The 16,172-nt window shown below is 30.4% G+C and overlaps 1 pseudogene; it reads right to left on the bottom strand.

Annotated features, from left to right (window-relative positions):
* Positions 1–216: 216 nt before the first annotated feature.
* LOC142320812 (uncharacterized) overlaps positions 217–16,172 on the bottom strand; it is a 79,531-nt pseudogene continuing 63,575 nt past the window's right edge.

Raw genomic sequence — 16,172 nt, 5'->3', positions numbered from 1 at the left:
GATTGAGGATATCTGTGATCTATCTAGAGATCATTTTCAATCTTGATTTTTAATTGTACATTATTATTAAAGCCTAATAATAATACTTATAAAGATTAAAACCTTCGCATCTGTTCAATGAGTGAAGTATCTATAACAAATTTATGAGAATATAAATTCAGTATAGCCAAAATAATTATTTAAATTTTCTCTTAATACTGAATAAACTAAAACAAATTTTCCTGTTCACAAACTATTTGAAGGTTTATCATTTTATTTAATTGTTCTGATCTAATATAACTTATTACAATTATTTTTTGCTGTCTTACATATTTTAAAATTATTTTACACAATTTTAACAATGGCAATATCCAGTGAAATATTACTGCTTGTATAAAGAGCAGTAACATTTCATTGGTTGCTGACAATGTTTAGTGTTTGCTGATCTACAAAATTTTATTTTATTTTCTTCTATTGATGATGCAATTTTAACACAGGCAATATCCAATGAAATGTTACCGCTTCATTGGAGCGGTAACATTTCATTGGATGCTGACAGTGTTTCATGTTGGCTGATCTATTACGTGCATTGGTAACTTGTTTTTCTGGTGATGTTGAAAATATTACCAGACATCCTGCAAACACAAAAAAAAAATTTTTAGAATTGACTTACTTCATCATGTTTTGGGAGATGATTGTAGAACTAAAACTTTAAAAAAAAGCATATGAACATAATAAGTCTGGACTAGAGTTATGGCTGCTAAAAGGTTTCATTCTGATTTTTGTTCTGCAGAATTAATACAATGCAATGCAGTACTAAAATTATTTAAAACTAATTATGGTAAAAGATTAGTATATTTATATTGTAACAAGCTCAGTAAAAAAAAGACCTGAGTAACGGATTCCTGCCAATTAAAGAGGAAAGTAGTAGAAAATATAATAATGGGAAGAATCCAGAAAGGGGCTAAAAGGAACCCTTTTAGTAAAGCTAACAGGTTTGTTTAACAATCAATCTTTGTAATACTGCCCGCTGACACACCTAAATGGAGTGGTTCTGTGAGAAGAGTAAAAATGCATGGGAAGATGAAAGGGCTTGGCCGATCATTCTCACGCTAAACTGGGGTCTGGTCCTGCAGGTCAACTCATCTTCTCCGAGTATTTATACTCCAGGGAGTTGAAACATTGTTCCGCAAGAGAGTGCTAAGCGAGGAGTTATTAAGCAAGTTTGAAGGGAGAGTATTATGCGAGTTTGAAGGGAGAGTATTATGCGAGTTTGAAGGGAGAGTATTATATGAGTTTGAAGGAAAAGTATTGTGCGAGGTCAGTGAAGGTGTGAATTTCTAGTGTGTACTAGTTCGTCACGATTAAGGTGATATCACATGTAATTGCAGTACATGAAAACAAGAAGTGGTTCGGTGAGTTACTGTTAAAATTAAGTTAAAGAGATAATGTAATCAATTCCATTCATAAATTGTTAGGTTAGTTTTATTTGAGAACAGTGAGGGTATTTGCAATAAAAGAACGTTATAATGTCTTATTTATTGTACTATTGTTGTTAATATAAGCCTTACATTGTTAAGGTTGTTAATATAGCCTTATATTAACAACAAGCTAGTTGATAGAAGTGTTAAGATTAGCAGTCATGCTAAAATGTCTTTTGTCAATGGGACTGAATTCTGGTTTTCAACCTGTAAATAAATCCTGGTGATTACTTTAAATTCCGTTTTGAATGTAATCACTATTTTTATTATTTGTTTATTATTTTTTTGTTTTGTTTTACTTATGTTTTAGAACTAGTAAATTATAATTATATAAACATTTTCAATTGTCAATCTGTCAGTATCCTGATCGAGTTGCGAAAATATTTTATCTAAATTGATTCTCAGAACTATATTTCCAAAACATTTTGAGAAAAGTCATGTAAAATTAAAAAATTTTAGAAAAATATGAGATTTTTAAATTAACAAAGTTAAATTGTCAATTTAAAACTTAAATAAAACTTTGCAGAAAATTTTTAATTAAATCAATAAAAGCCAAATGTTAGTTTGACAAACATGATTTAAATTTTTTAAAAATGTGACAAAAATTTGTATGTAAAATAATAAAACAAAAATTAAAGTTATCAATATTGAAGATAGTAAAAATTTAATTGATCTGCCTTGAAGATGCTGATGAAAAGAAAATAACTAAATTTCATTAGCTTTTAATGAATGTTTCAAAATTTCACCATTAAGATCCACTTCCCTAACTCAAACCTGAAGATCTTCTCTTGATTGTTAAAAAAACCTTCAAAGCTCTTTATGAGTAAGCAGTATTTAATATTTAATATTCAAGCAATTAGTTCATCTTCCTTATTTTTCTATGAGCACATAACCTTACTTATTATGTAATCCCCTATTAACCAGTAATCTAGTGTGAAGTAAAAAAAACTAACAATAGTTATGAAAGTATGCATCAATTCACAAAATTGCAGTAGCACAGCACAAATTTTATATGAAAGTCAGCAAAACTATTACTGAAACACTGAAGCTATGTGGAAGTGGCAGGTATTACTTTACGGATGCTCTGAAAAAAATGTCAAGAGCCTAATGAATACAATTAAGTTTTAAAGATGAGTAATACGTAAATAATGATCCAAGTTGTAAAAAAAATAAGAGCAGATTGCACGATCTGGTATGATGTGATAGATGATTTAAGCGTGCGATAATGGTTGATGAAAAGTTTCTGTTTAAAAAAAAAGATCTAATAATTACGAGCTCTCATCACAAAAATGCATCAAGTCATGAGAGTTTCAGGTAAAAATTACCAAATTGTCATAACTGAACTTTATTCACACTATGATGTTCTCTATGATTTCTGGCTGTAACTCAAACATTAAAACAAATATTTTCTGATAAACTCATAAAGGAGATCAAGATTATTTTAGAAAAAAAATTCCCAAGACTTTTTAAAGCCTTAATTATGATATAGATGATTCAAGAATCTATACAGATGACTTAAGACAATCAGGATACATATGACCTCAAGGGGAGTACTTTGAATACAACAGTAACCACAAATTCCAAATGTGTATTTATGCAAAAACTTAATGACCTGCAAGTTTGAAGCTTCTGGTTGAGGAAGCATGATATTCATGCAATTTAAATAAGCTTAGAGCTAAAATGAAAATGTAATATAATAAAGTAAGCGCAAAAATATAGCTTCAGCTCCAGAAAGAAACAACACAAAAAATTACTTATTTTTTATACATGGAAATAAACCGTGGAAACAAATTTCAAATGGGAATCAGGCGGCAGAAAGTACATCAAGCATTTTTAATTATCTTAAGCAAATTCTTAATGAATCTAAAAACATAACTTGAAAATATCATTATTAATTTTTTAAAGGTCAAGTAGCTGGTAAATTTTAACTGTATTTATGAACTTAGAATACAGTAGGACAAGAAAATCAGTAGTAATGAAAATGAGTTTTTAATTTCAATTCTTACTGGTTATAACATCATTCCAAGAAAACTAATGAAAAAAATCATCTTTTTGTTCAGTATTTTGGTCATTAGAAACAATTAGGCTTGTACATGAGTAATATAAAATAAGAATACAGTTTTATAATAAAACATTTTAGCATTTACATAAATTATATGTTAAATTAGGTCCTTTCCACTAAGGTTTAGAACCAATGTAAATGCTCTACAAGTTTATTGATTGGGAGTATCTTGACTGATGTGTTTCTATAAAATGCTTAGTGCAACACATCCCAATAGTATAAGAAGCAAATTTAACTCAGACATCATTTATAATACAATTAAGTAATTTTAATACATAAATATTCCTATTAAATTAACAATAATTTGTTTATCTTTACTAATTATTTCCTTGTATGAAGTAAAGAAAGTATTGCGATAGAATATAATGGACAGAAATATCCATTTTTACTAGTTTCGGCGTGATGCCTGTACGTACATATGTATCTCCGCATTAACTAAAAATCTATAAGCTGTAGGATGTTGAAATTTTGGATTTAGGGCTGTTGTAACATCTTTGTGCACCTCTCCTTTTGATTGCAATAAACTAGACCAAAAGTGTCTAAAAAAAATCCCAAAATCCCCCCAAAATTTGATTTTGGACTCTTTCTTAACTGCAGTAATAAGCACTCATTGAGAGTTTTTTAACGATTATAAGTGGTACTTATTTTCTTTGGTTCCAGAGTTAATAGCCAAATAAAATTTTAATTAATGAAATATTTGGATCTTACATGGGGAAGGCACATCGGTTCAAAATCATACAATCTCCTTTTTTTTTTAATTTAAATATATTGATTTATAAATAATTATTAACCTCTGATTGTAACATTTTTTTATGATAAATAATAATTCAATAATAACAATAAAAAAATATGAAAAAATTTCAAAGTTATTACTGAAATAAAAATTTTGTATTTTCATTTTTAAAAAGAATGTGGTAAATGTAATAGGCATACAAGGAAGTCATTGTGGTGTCCACATCTCATGATTTTTGCTTCTCATGTCTTATTACATCAGGTGATGGACTGCAGACAGTCTGTTACCTCAATAGAATTGTTTTGCAAACTCAAGCTTGCACTGGAACAGTTTGGTTTCATTACAGTGTTTATAAAAACAAATTTAAAAAAATTGAGTATGGTTCCCCCACATTGAAATGAAGAAAAACTTTATATCAACTATGTGAACGCTAGTCATGCATCAAAAATCTTAACTAGAATTCTATACAGGAGAATTGGGAGGAGAGTGGAAGTAGGAGAAGACCAATTTGGTTTCAGGAAAAGTATAGGGACTTTTTTTTTTTTTTGTCTTCAGTCATTTGACTGGTTTGATGCAGCTCTCCAATATTCCCTATCTAGTGCTAGTCGTTTCATTTCAGTATACCCTCTACATCCTACATCCCTAACAATTTGTTTTACATATTCCAAACGTGGCCTGCCTACACAGTTTTTCCCTTCTACCTGTCCTTCCAAAATTAAAGCGACTATTCCAGGATGCCTTAGTATGTGGCCGATAAGTCTGTCTCTTCTTTTAACTATATTTTTCCAAATGCTTCTTTCTTCATCTATTTGCCGCAATACCTCCTCATTTGTCACTTTATCCACCCATCTGATTTTTAACATTCTCCTATAGCACCACATTTCAAAAGCTTCTAACCTTTTCTTCTCAGATACTCCGATTGTCCAAGTTTCACTTCCATATAAAGCGACACTCCAAACATACACTTTCAAAAATCTTTTCCTGACATTTAAATTAATTTTTGATGTAAACAACTTATATTTCTTACTGAAGGCTCGTTTAGCTTGTGCTATTCGGCATTTTATATCGCTCCTGCTTCGTCCATCTTTAGTAATTCTACTTCCCAAATAACAAAATTCTTCTACCTCCATAATCTTTTCTCCTCCTATTTTCACATTCAGTGGTCCATCTTTGTTATTTCTACTACATTTCATTACTTTTGTTTTGTTCTTGTTTATTTTCATGCGATAGTTCTTGCGTAGGACTTCATCTATGCCGTTCATTGTTTCTTCTAAATCCTTTTTATTCTCGGCTAGAATTACTATATCATCAGCAAATCGTAGCATCTTTATCTTTTCACCTTGTACTGTTACTCCGAATCTAAATTGTTCTTTAACATCATTAACTGCTAGTTCCATGTAAAGATTAAAAAGTAACGGAGATAGAGAACATCCTTGTCGGACTCCCTTTCTTATTATGGCTTCTTTCTTATGTTCTTCAATTGCTACTGTTGCTGTTTGGTTCCTGTACATGTTAGCAATTGTTCTTCTATCTCTGTATTTGAACCCTAATTTTTTTAAAATGCTGAACATTTTATTCCAGTCTACGTTATCGAATGCCTTTTCTAGGTCTATAAACGCCAAGTATGTTGGTTTGTTTTTCTTTAATCTTCCTTCTACTATTAATCTGAGGCCTAAAATTGCTTCCCTTGTCCCTATACTTTTCCTGAAACCAAATTGGTCTTCTCCTAACACTTCCTCTACTCTCCTCTCAATTCTTCTGTATAGAATTCTAGTTAAGATTTTTGATGCATGACTAGTTAAACTAATTGTTCTGTATTCTTCACATTTATCTGCCCCTGATTTCTTTGGTATCATTACTATAACACTTTTTTTGAAGTCTGACGGAAATTCCCCTTTTTCATAAATATTACACACCAGTTTGTATAATCTATCAATCGCCTCCTCCCCTGCACTGCGCAGTAATTCTACTGGTATTCCGTCTATTCCAGGAGCCTTTCTGCCATTTAAATCTTTTAATGCTCTCTTAAATTCAGATCTCAGTATTGTTTCTCCCATTTCATCCTCCTCAACTTCCTCTTCTTCCTCTATAAAACCATTTTCTAGTTCATTTCCTCCATATAACTCTTCAATATATTCCACCCATCTATCGACTTTACCTTTCGTATTATATATTGGTGTACCATCTTTGTTTAACACATTATTAGATTTTAATTTATGTACCCCAAAATTTTCCTTAACTTTCCTGTATGCTCCGTCTATTTTACCAATGTTCATTTCTCTTTCCACTTCTGAACACTTTTCTTTAATCCACTCTTCTTTCGCCAGTTTGCACTTCCTGTTTATAGCATTTCTTAATTGCCGATAGTTCCTTTTACTTTCTTCATCACTAGCATTCTTATATTTTCTACGTTCATCCATCAGCTGCAATATATCGTCTGAAACCCAAGGTTTTCTACCAGTTCTCTTTATTCCGCCTAAGTTCGCTTCTGCTGATTTAAGAATTTCCTTTTTAACATTCTCCCATTCTTCTTCTACATTTTCTATCTTATCTTTTTTACTCAGACCTCTAGCGATGTCCTCCTCAAAAATCTTCTTTACCTCCTCTTCCTCAAGCTTCTCTAAATTCCACCGATTCATCTGACACCTTTTCTTCAGGTTTTTAAACCCCAATCTACATTTCATTATCACCAAATTATGGTCGCTATCAATGTCTGCTCCAGGGTAAGTTTTGCAGTCCACGAGTTGATTTCTAAATCTTTGCTTAACCATGATATAATCTATCTGATACCTTGCAGTATCGCCTGGCTTTTTCCAAGTGTATATTCTTCTATTATGATTTTTAAATTGGGTGTTGGCAATTACTAAATTATACTTCGTGCAAAACTCTATAAGTCGGTCCCCTCTTTCATTCCTTTTGCCCAGCCCGTATTCACCCACTATATTTCCTTCCTTGCCTTTTCCAATGCTTGCATTCCAATCTCCAACTATTATTAAATTTTCATCTCCTTTTACGTGTTTAATTGCTTCATCAATCTCTTCGTATACACATTCTACCTCATCATCATCATGGGCGCTTGTAGGCATATAGACATTAACAATCGTTGTCGGTTTAGGTTTTGAATTTATCCTTATTACAATGACTCTATCGCTATGCGTCTTGAAATACTCCACTCTCCTCCCTATTTTCTTGTTCATCACGAAACCTACTCCTGCCTGCCCATTATTTGACGCTGAGTTAATTACTCTAAAGTCACCCGACCAAAAGTCGCCTTCCTCTTCCCACCGAACCTCACTAATTCCTACTATATCCACGTTTACCCTATCCATTTCCCTTTTTAAATTCTCTAGCCTACCAACCTTTTTTAAGCTTCTAACATTCCACGCTCCGACTCGTAGAATGTTATTTTTTACTTTTCTGGTGACCCCTTCCTTAGTAGAGCTGCTGCCCTCTTTCAGGAATCATTCCTTAGTCTGGCTCTCAACAGATACCTCTCCGATATGGTTGCACCTTCGGTCCAGCTACTCTGTATCCCTGAGCACTCAAGCCCCCTCACCAACGGCAAGGTCTCATGATTCATAGAGGAGGGTATAGGGACAAGGGAAGCAATTTTAGCGCTCAGATTAATATTAGAAGGAAGATTAAAGAAAAACAAACCAACATACTTGGCATTTATAGACCTAGAAAAGGCATTCGATATCGTAGACTGGAATAAAATGTTCAGCATTTAAAAAAATTAGGGTTCAAATAAAGAGATAGAAGAACAATTTCTAACATTTACAGGAACCATACAGCAACAGTAATAATTGAAGAACATAAGAAAGAAGCCGTAATAAGAAAGGGAGTCTGACAAGGATGTTCCCTATCCCCGTTACTTTTTAATCTTTACATGGAACTAGCAGTTAATGATGTTAAAGAACAATTTAGATTCGGAATAACAGTACAAGGTGAAAAGATAAAGATGCTACGATTTGCTGATGATATAGTAATTCTAGCCGAGAGTAAAAAGGATTTAGAAGAAACAATGAATGGCATAGATGAAGTCCTACGCAAGAACTATCGCATGAAAATAAACAAGTGCAAAACAAAAGTAATGAAATGTATTAGAAATAACAAAGATGGACCACTGAATGTGAAAATAGAAGAAAAGATTATGGAGGTAGAACAATTTTATTTGGGAAGTAGAATTACTAAAGATGGACGAAGCAGGAGCGATATAAAATGCCGAATAGCACAAGCAAAACGAGCCTTCCGTCAGAAATATAATTTGTTTACATGAAAAATTAATTTAAATGTCAGGAAAAGACTTTTGAAAGTATATGTTTGGAGTGTCGCTTTATATGGTAGTGAAACTTGGACATTCAGAGTATCTGAGAAGAAAAGATTAGAAGCTTTTGAAATGTGGTGGTATAGGAGAATGTTAAAAATCAGATGGGTGGATGAAGTGACAAATGAAGAGGAATTGCGGCAAACAGATGAAGAAAGAAGCATTTGAAAAAATATAGTTAAAAGAAGAGACAGACTTACAGGCCACATACTAAGACATCCTGGAATAGTCGCTTTAATATTGGAAGGTCAGGTAGAAGGAAAAAATTGTGTAGGCAGCAAATGAAAATTACTAATCAATAAGTCATTTAACACATTTAGTGCGGCCTACTAGTATTTGAATAGTTGTCTGCCGCTAGGAGCATATTACTCCTTTACAAGTACCATTATTGTTATAGTTTAGTTTGAGCTTAGCTCTTAGCAGAAGTGGATCGATGTTGTGCACATTGTAAGTTGATATTGTTCATGTAGTTTATGTATCTGATTTTTTGCCAATTTTACTTTTACATAGAATTTGAAGCGTCAGTTATTTTTATCATCTAATTTATTATTTACAATGGCTACCTGTTGTACAGTTGTGCAACACCTCAGTGATGACACTTATAGATTCGTAAGGTAGTATCTTGATAAAAACTTCACATCAGAGGAGTCATCCGAAAGTAAGTTGGATGATAATGAAATAAATCCCATTTGGGCAAATAATACTCTAGGATTAAGGAAAATTCCTTTCAGGCCTGTAAGAGGTAGTGGATTATTGAGACAGATTCCAGGGGAGATCAGATCAATAGGCTGGTTTCTTTTACTTAATTACTTGCTTTATTATTATTTACTTTAATTTTCTTGCAGAAATACAAATGAATACACTTTTAAACTGTTCTGTAGTCCTTCTACTTCTGAAAAATCTAATATGACTTTGTGGAAAGACCTCACAGTACCAGAATTAAAAGTTTTCCCTGGTTTGTTGCTACACACAGGAAACATTACTCAATAGACTTCAGGATTACTGGAAAACCCAGACTATAAACTTACCCGCTTTTAGACAGTACATGAGCTGTGATCGCTTTATTAATTCTTAGATGTCTGTACTTTTCAAACGCCAATGCTCCTTAACTGCTTGTCCACAGAACTGACCAGCCATTGCCTAATATTGATCACCTGTTCAAACTAAGACCCCTAATAGATCATTTTAATACAACAATGATGTTGGTATATTATCCTTCAAGAGAATTATGTATCGAGAAGCAATGATATACTTTGGAGATGCTGAATTATACTCAAGTCAGTATGTAAAAAGCAAGCACCATAAGTATGGTCTAAAATTATACTGTCTAAACAGTATAATGAACCTGAACCTGAAGGGCTCAATTTTTAAGTTAGCTGTTTATGGCGGAGGCAATGACTTTTTTCAGTGAAAGGTCACTGTGAAGAAGTCGTACTGTATATCATGAATGAGTTATTAAATCATGGGCACTAATTACTCATGGATAACTATTGTAAGTTTTATCCTCACTTCCAAACATCTAGCAAAATATACATATTGTACTGGTATTCTACAAATTGATCAGAAGCATTCCCCAGATTTAGTTAAAAGTACAATTTTGAAAAAAAAGTGAACTATTGCCCAATATGCAGATGGGATTATGATTGGAATGGAAGGATAAAAGACCTACCATTTCTTCTCAGTTTGACAACAAAATGTGCACAATAAAGAAAACAGGAATGAGAGAAATTAATACCGATTTAACACATATGAAAGGTGTAAACAGAATGGGCCAGATGATTGCTTATTATCCTCGTGAGAGGAAAACAATTTGGTGGTGCAAGAAAATATTCACCCATATTTTACAAATGCTTATTATGGTCAATGCACACCACTTATACAACATGCACAAAGAAAACTTTCATCCTACGACTTCCATCTAAAGGTCATAGAGTAACTTTAGCTGCCTAAAGAGGAGAAGCCGCAACGAGGACGCCATATCCTGCACAAAATGTAGATGAAGAAGGTGGAAAACTTTGCAGTTTGAAACAAGAATGGAAAGAGAAAGCAAACATTAGTTTGTGAAGTTTGCCCAAAGAAGCCGGGTTTGTGCATAGTTGAGTGCTTTGTAACATTCCATATAAACAAATAGGTGGATTGTAGAACAATTCACCTATTTGTATATGTGAGTTTGGTTGTAAATAGATTCATAAAACATATAAATTAGTATTATTGTAATTAGGGGTAGTAATGTATAATATATTACATTTGTCTCATATAATATTAATATATGAGACAAAAAACAGAAAGGGAACACAGCATGGCTGTCTCGGAATCTATTCATTTGCGGTTCGCACTACTCGAATACGAGTACCAATCCATGACGTGACAAATTACAAACAAAACCCCTAAAAAAATGTTGGCTACATTCCACACTTTAATACAATATTTGCTAAGTATTTATTGCAAAATATTTTAAAGCATACTAGGTATCTTATTCATTATATACTATAGCATTGAACATGTTCCCTGGATCGATTACCATTACTTTTCGCTAATTCTAGGTTATGTTCTCATATTTTTGTAAGATAATGATTAAAAGTGGATAAGCTTAATCATCAATTAAAACTTAGAACTACTCAAGGGCCTACGAAAAATATTCAAACTTACCTGAGAATCAAATAAATAAAAAATACAACTCGAGATATAACCAATTTTAAGATATTAAAGCGACTTAAAACTTAAAGATATTAAAAGCACTTAAAACCTTATATCCTGAAAATAAAACAATCATCTTAATGAAAATTAAATTTTAAACAATGTAATAAGTTCTCATTCTAGAATTTCAATAAAAATGACTACACAAATATCGCTAACTCAAACACTATTCCTCGCGATAATATCACCAGTTCTTCTTCGTTGGTCTAGTTTTAAATCACCCGGCCAACTACATTTCTTCGTTTCTCAGTCAAGCTGAAGAACAATTTAACTGATTTGCTGTACAAGCATAAAGTAATCAAACACAAGATATTATATCTTCTGCAATTTACGTTTGTTGCTGTATCAACATAAATTACATAATATATCATGTGGAATTTCTGCTTGTGCACGCTGCACAAACAGAAATTCCAGCGACAAAAACGCTTTTTGTCGCTGCACAAACAAATCTTGTGTGCATTTGATATGTAGACGAATACGAATAGACGACACTAATGAAAATTAATTATATCTATTAATAGTAGTGGTTATAGTTAGTACTAGTAACAATTAATTTTATTATGTGTGTATACAGTATACGTATTAAAAATGTCATACCTTTATAATGAAAAAATAGGATTCACTATTAGCAGTACTGATCGTGCTGGGCTGTTTGTGATAGCGGTTTTATTAACAAAAAAAAAATTATACTTTTTTTCGGGATAATGAGTACTTTTCAAGATGACCGCAGCCGATTTGTAGTTAGTTATTATTGTAGTTAATTTTATTAGATGGCGCCACTGACCCACCGGGCTGATCTAGTGGTTAATTCGTTATGGCAAATCAATTGATTTCAAAGTCGAGTGTTCCAAGGTTCAAATTCTAGTAAAGGCGGTTATTTTAATACGGATTTGAATACTTGTATTATTTGGTGGTAGGGTTTCAATTAACCACACATCTCATAAATGGTTGACCTGAGAATGTACAAGATTACACTACATACATATCACCCTTTGAAGTAATACCTTACGGTGATTTCGGAAGATTAACAGAAAAAGAAAGAGAGAGGGAAGTCCACTAAAATAAGTTATGCCTTATTACTCAAAATAGAGGACTGCAAATATAATTTTTTTCTTATTAAAAAAAGTCTATATCCAATGCAATTTCTTTTTAAACCATCGTATTTAGATCAACTGACAAAAAATAGCACTCTAGTTTAAGAACATGCGGACAAGTAGAGAATAAAATAAGAAAAAAAAATTATATAATTTATATATATATTTTACATAGCCTATATTTTGCCAATAGATTGAAGGTAGACCGTTTTCTGCATAAAAGATCAGAAATTAATTCTGTAATAAGATTAGGTATTGAATCAGGTAAGAGAATCGATTTTTTTCATTGGCTCTTGTAACTATTTAAAAGAAAATTACAGTTCTGCACAACTGTGGAAAGCTTAAGGGTAGTAAAATTTGTATCTCTACATTTTATAACAAAAAGTGAATCAATCTAAAAACTTTATTTGAAAGAGGAAGTATTTACAGAAAGCATACTATACCCTGAATCCCAGAATAAACGAATCTTTATAGATGAAAAATTCTATCATTACAATGAACTCTGCAATGATTTCTTCAATAAAAATGTTATTTAGGAAATTGGAATATGGAAAAAAAATTTAGGAAAAGTAAAAGAATTTCTGCTAAAACAGGTGGCCGGTCATGAAAATTATCAACTTTTTTTCATTCTGAAGTAGATCAGTATCTTCTAGTAAATCAGTCTAGAATTAATGATAAACCTAACACTGAAAGTATCAATGAATAGAAGTACATTTATATTAATTATCTTTTTTAATTTACCCGGTATTTTAGTTAAACTACAGAAATTCTTTTAGTTAACCACAAATCTGTTTATAATTTGAAAATTTTATTTATGACGAAAGACATTTCAAAGTTAAAAAATAAATTTTCAACCTATGAAGTAATTCAGTATTCTGCTGTTAAACTTCTTCATTCAGGCAGGCAAGTGGAGGCACTAATTACAGAATCATAAAAGGAAATAAATATGATAAAGTATTTAGATTTTGCTGATAATGATATCATAGAATTGAATTTGGATTCTCAAGCAATATATTTAATTAAGTGTGAAAAGTAGAACTTCTTGATAATGGGGAATTTTAATAAAAACTCTGTGATACAACACGTTATCCTAGAGAATATTATTTTTAATATTCATCACTTGGAAAGAGTTAATAGAAACTCTTTACAGATAGAGTTAAATAATGAGGAAACTTTGTTGTTCTTTTTTTATGACTTTAATCTAGTTTTATTGAATGGTCAAATAGCAGGTGATGATGAAAATGTGTACAGCTTTATGCAGTAAGTTTTTTGATCCTATTGTAAGAATGACAATGTTTGTACTTTTTGTAACAGTGTATTTGTTTTGGAAAAGGAAATAAAGATTGATTTTAAACCACTGAGAAACAAGAAAGTTGTAAACAACTAGTTGTCATGTTTTCAAAGAAAGACCAAGTAAGAAACAAAATGAAAACTGGTACAGATTTTAAGTCGCCAAAAGAAATTTCTATTGCTCATTGAAAAAAAATTAAGAAAAGAAGGTTAAAAGAGCCATATATTTAATTTTTTGTAATTTGTTCTAATGAAATTCATGATCCTAAATCTAAGCATGGACCTTTTGATTTTATAGTGTATAAAAAACTGATTCTCTCATTAATACTTACTAAAAATTATTTTCATATTTAACTAAACTTCCATATTTAGCAAACTATTCATGATTTTATCCATTCGAAAGTGAATAACCTTAGCTTATATTGTCATTTTTACTGTGCTAATTGTAAATTTATTATTATACAAAGGGTTTCGTTTAATTTAGTTTTCTTGTAATTTAATCATGTTAATGTTTCATTACAATCTATCAATAACTGAAATTGTCGCAATTTTATTGAAATTAAGAAATCAAGAAATTCATGGTTAGAATTAGGTAACTAATGATTCTGTACAATATCAACATAACCTAACGCTCATTAAGGTCTAATTTAACCTCATTAAATATTAAATTTGGCAATTTAAAATGTAAAAACAAGAGAATACTGATACAAATTCAAACATTACTCTCGCCGAATATGTATTTTTTGATAATCATTTTAAAGTCTTTATACATTAAAAACTACAATAAGGCAATAATTTCTTTTGTATATTTGCAATCAATGTGGAGCAAAACAACAATTTATGTCACGATTATTGACTTTTGAATACGTGTCATCTTTCTTAATAATTACAAAAATATTCTTGCGAATTTTATACTTAATATTCTCTGGTAATTTCTTACTGCTTGTAAAACAAACAAAATATTACTATCGCAGATATGATAATATTAATTCCAATAAAGTGTGAATTTTATATACACTTTAAGAAGGTGAGAGACCCAAAAATTTACATAGGTCTTTATTAGAAAATTCTGTGAGAATAATTTACTCTCTCCAAAAGGAAAAAATATTCCAAATGCAAAAGTATATTATTAATAATATAAGCAGAATTATATTTTATGCCTAATAAAAAAAAAAAAGCTAAAGAAATAATAGATTTATTTAATTCAAATTGAGTAATTATAACAAAAATCAACTTGTTAATGCTATGATTAATAGGATATTTTTGTGAAAATTATTTTGTTCAATGAAGTTAAAAAAAGAACAGTGTACTTGTAATGCCCCAAGTAGTTTTTTTAAAGATTTTTGAACCTTAGTGGAAGATAATTTAACATTCCCTGATTTACAGGTAATGTCACTTTAAAACGTAATAGATATAACAACAGCAATAATAAAAAAAGAAATAACAAATAATAACACATGGATTTAGATTTGATAACTTGTGTTACTGAAGACATTGAGAGAGTTAAGTACGATAGTGATAATCAAAATAACAAATCTACATACATCATACATTTTTTCTTTATAAAATAATAATAATAATTTTACTAGCCATTATTTTACATAAATATTTTAAACACAAAGACATTTTTTAAACTTTATTATGCAAGCTAGTTTATTTATTCAGTAAATGTTAAAAAAATTTAAACTGTATTTTCTATTTATTTGAAATATTATGGAAGTTTGTCAACAAATTATTTTAGTAATGTTTATAGTTACTATATTTTTTAATTACACTTATTAGTACATTACATCAATTTTGAGAAGCTGAGATTTTTAATATTTCCAAATACGTGATCAAAATTCTTCTTCCCTTATTATTAGAGAAATTTTTTTGTACTCTTATGTGGTATTTTATTATTTTAGTAGTCAAATCTTTTTTTTAAGATAATAAACAACATTAACAATTTTTTTATGTCTATTTAAATTAATTAACTAAAAGACAAGTGTTTTGAATAAATATTTTTTAACTTTTTTTTTATTTAGTGATCTATAAACTTTTAAAAGTCTAAACTAATTAAATTAAAATTCAAACTAACTAAATATTATTCTTTTTGTTAGAAGTTTTATTTAGTTCAATATATATAATTTTTACTTTTTTCACATAAAATCTCATTAAATTATGTTTTAATATTTAAATTAATCTGTTCAACCAAATAAACAAAAAAATGTATAATGTATTTTATCAAAAACGTTTTATGGTTTATTACAGTGACATAAAACTATTCTCAGAAAACAAAATACAGAATAACAGTTACTTATTACTATATTACATAAAATCACCTTGAATAGCTTTTTCCATCTGTCTTTGCTGGTATTTTAGTGCTGATTGAAGGTGACGACATCTTAATTCCTGATGATGTAATCTTGCAGCCAAGTTCTGCATAATTTCTCTTTCACACTAAAACAAAAATTATTTTTATTAAATAGTACATCTATTTAATAATGAGATAAATAAATTCTGATGCCTA

This window comes from Lycorma delicatula, chromosome 3, assembly GCF_047948215.1.
Source record: "Lycorma delicatula isolate Av1 chromosome 3, ASM4794821v1, whole genome shotgun sequence".
NCBI classification, from domain to species: domain Eukaryota; kingdom Metazoa; phylum Arthropoda; class Insecta; order Hemiptera; family Fulgoridae; genus Lycorma; species Lycorma delicatula.
Note: the sequence above shows the minus strand (reverse complement) of the source record. Positions and strands in the feature narration are given on the sequence as shown.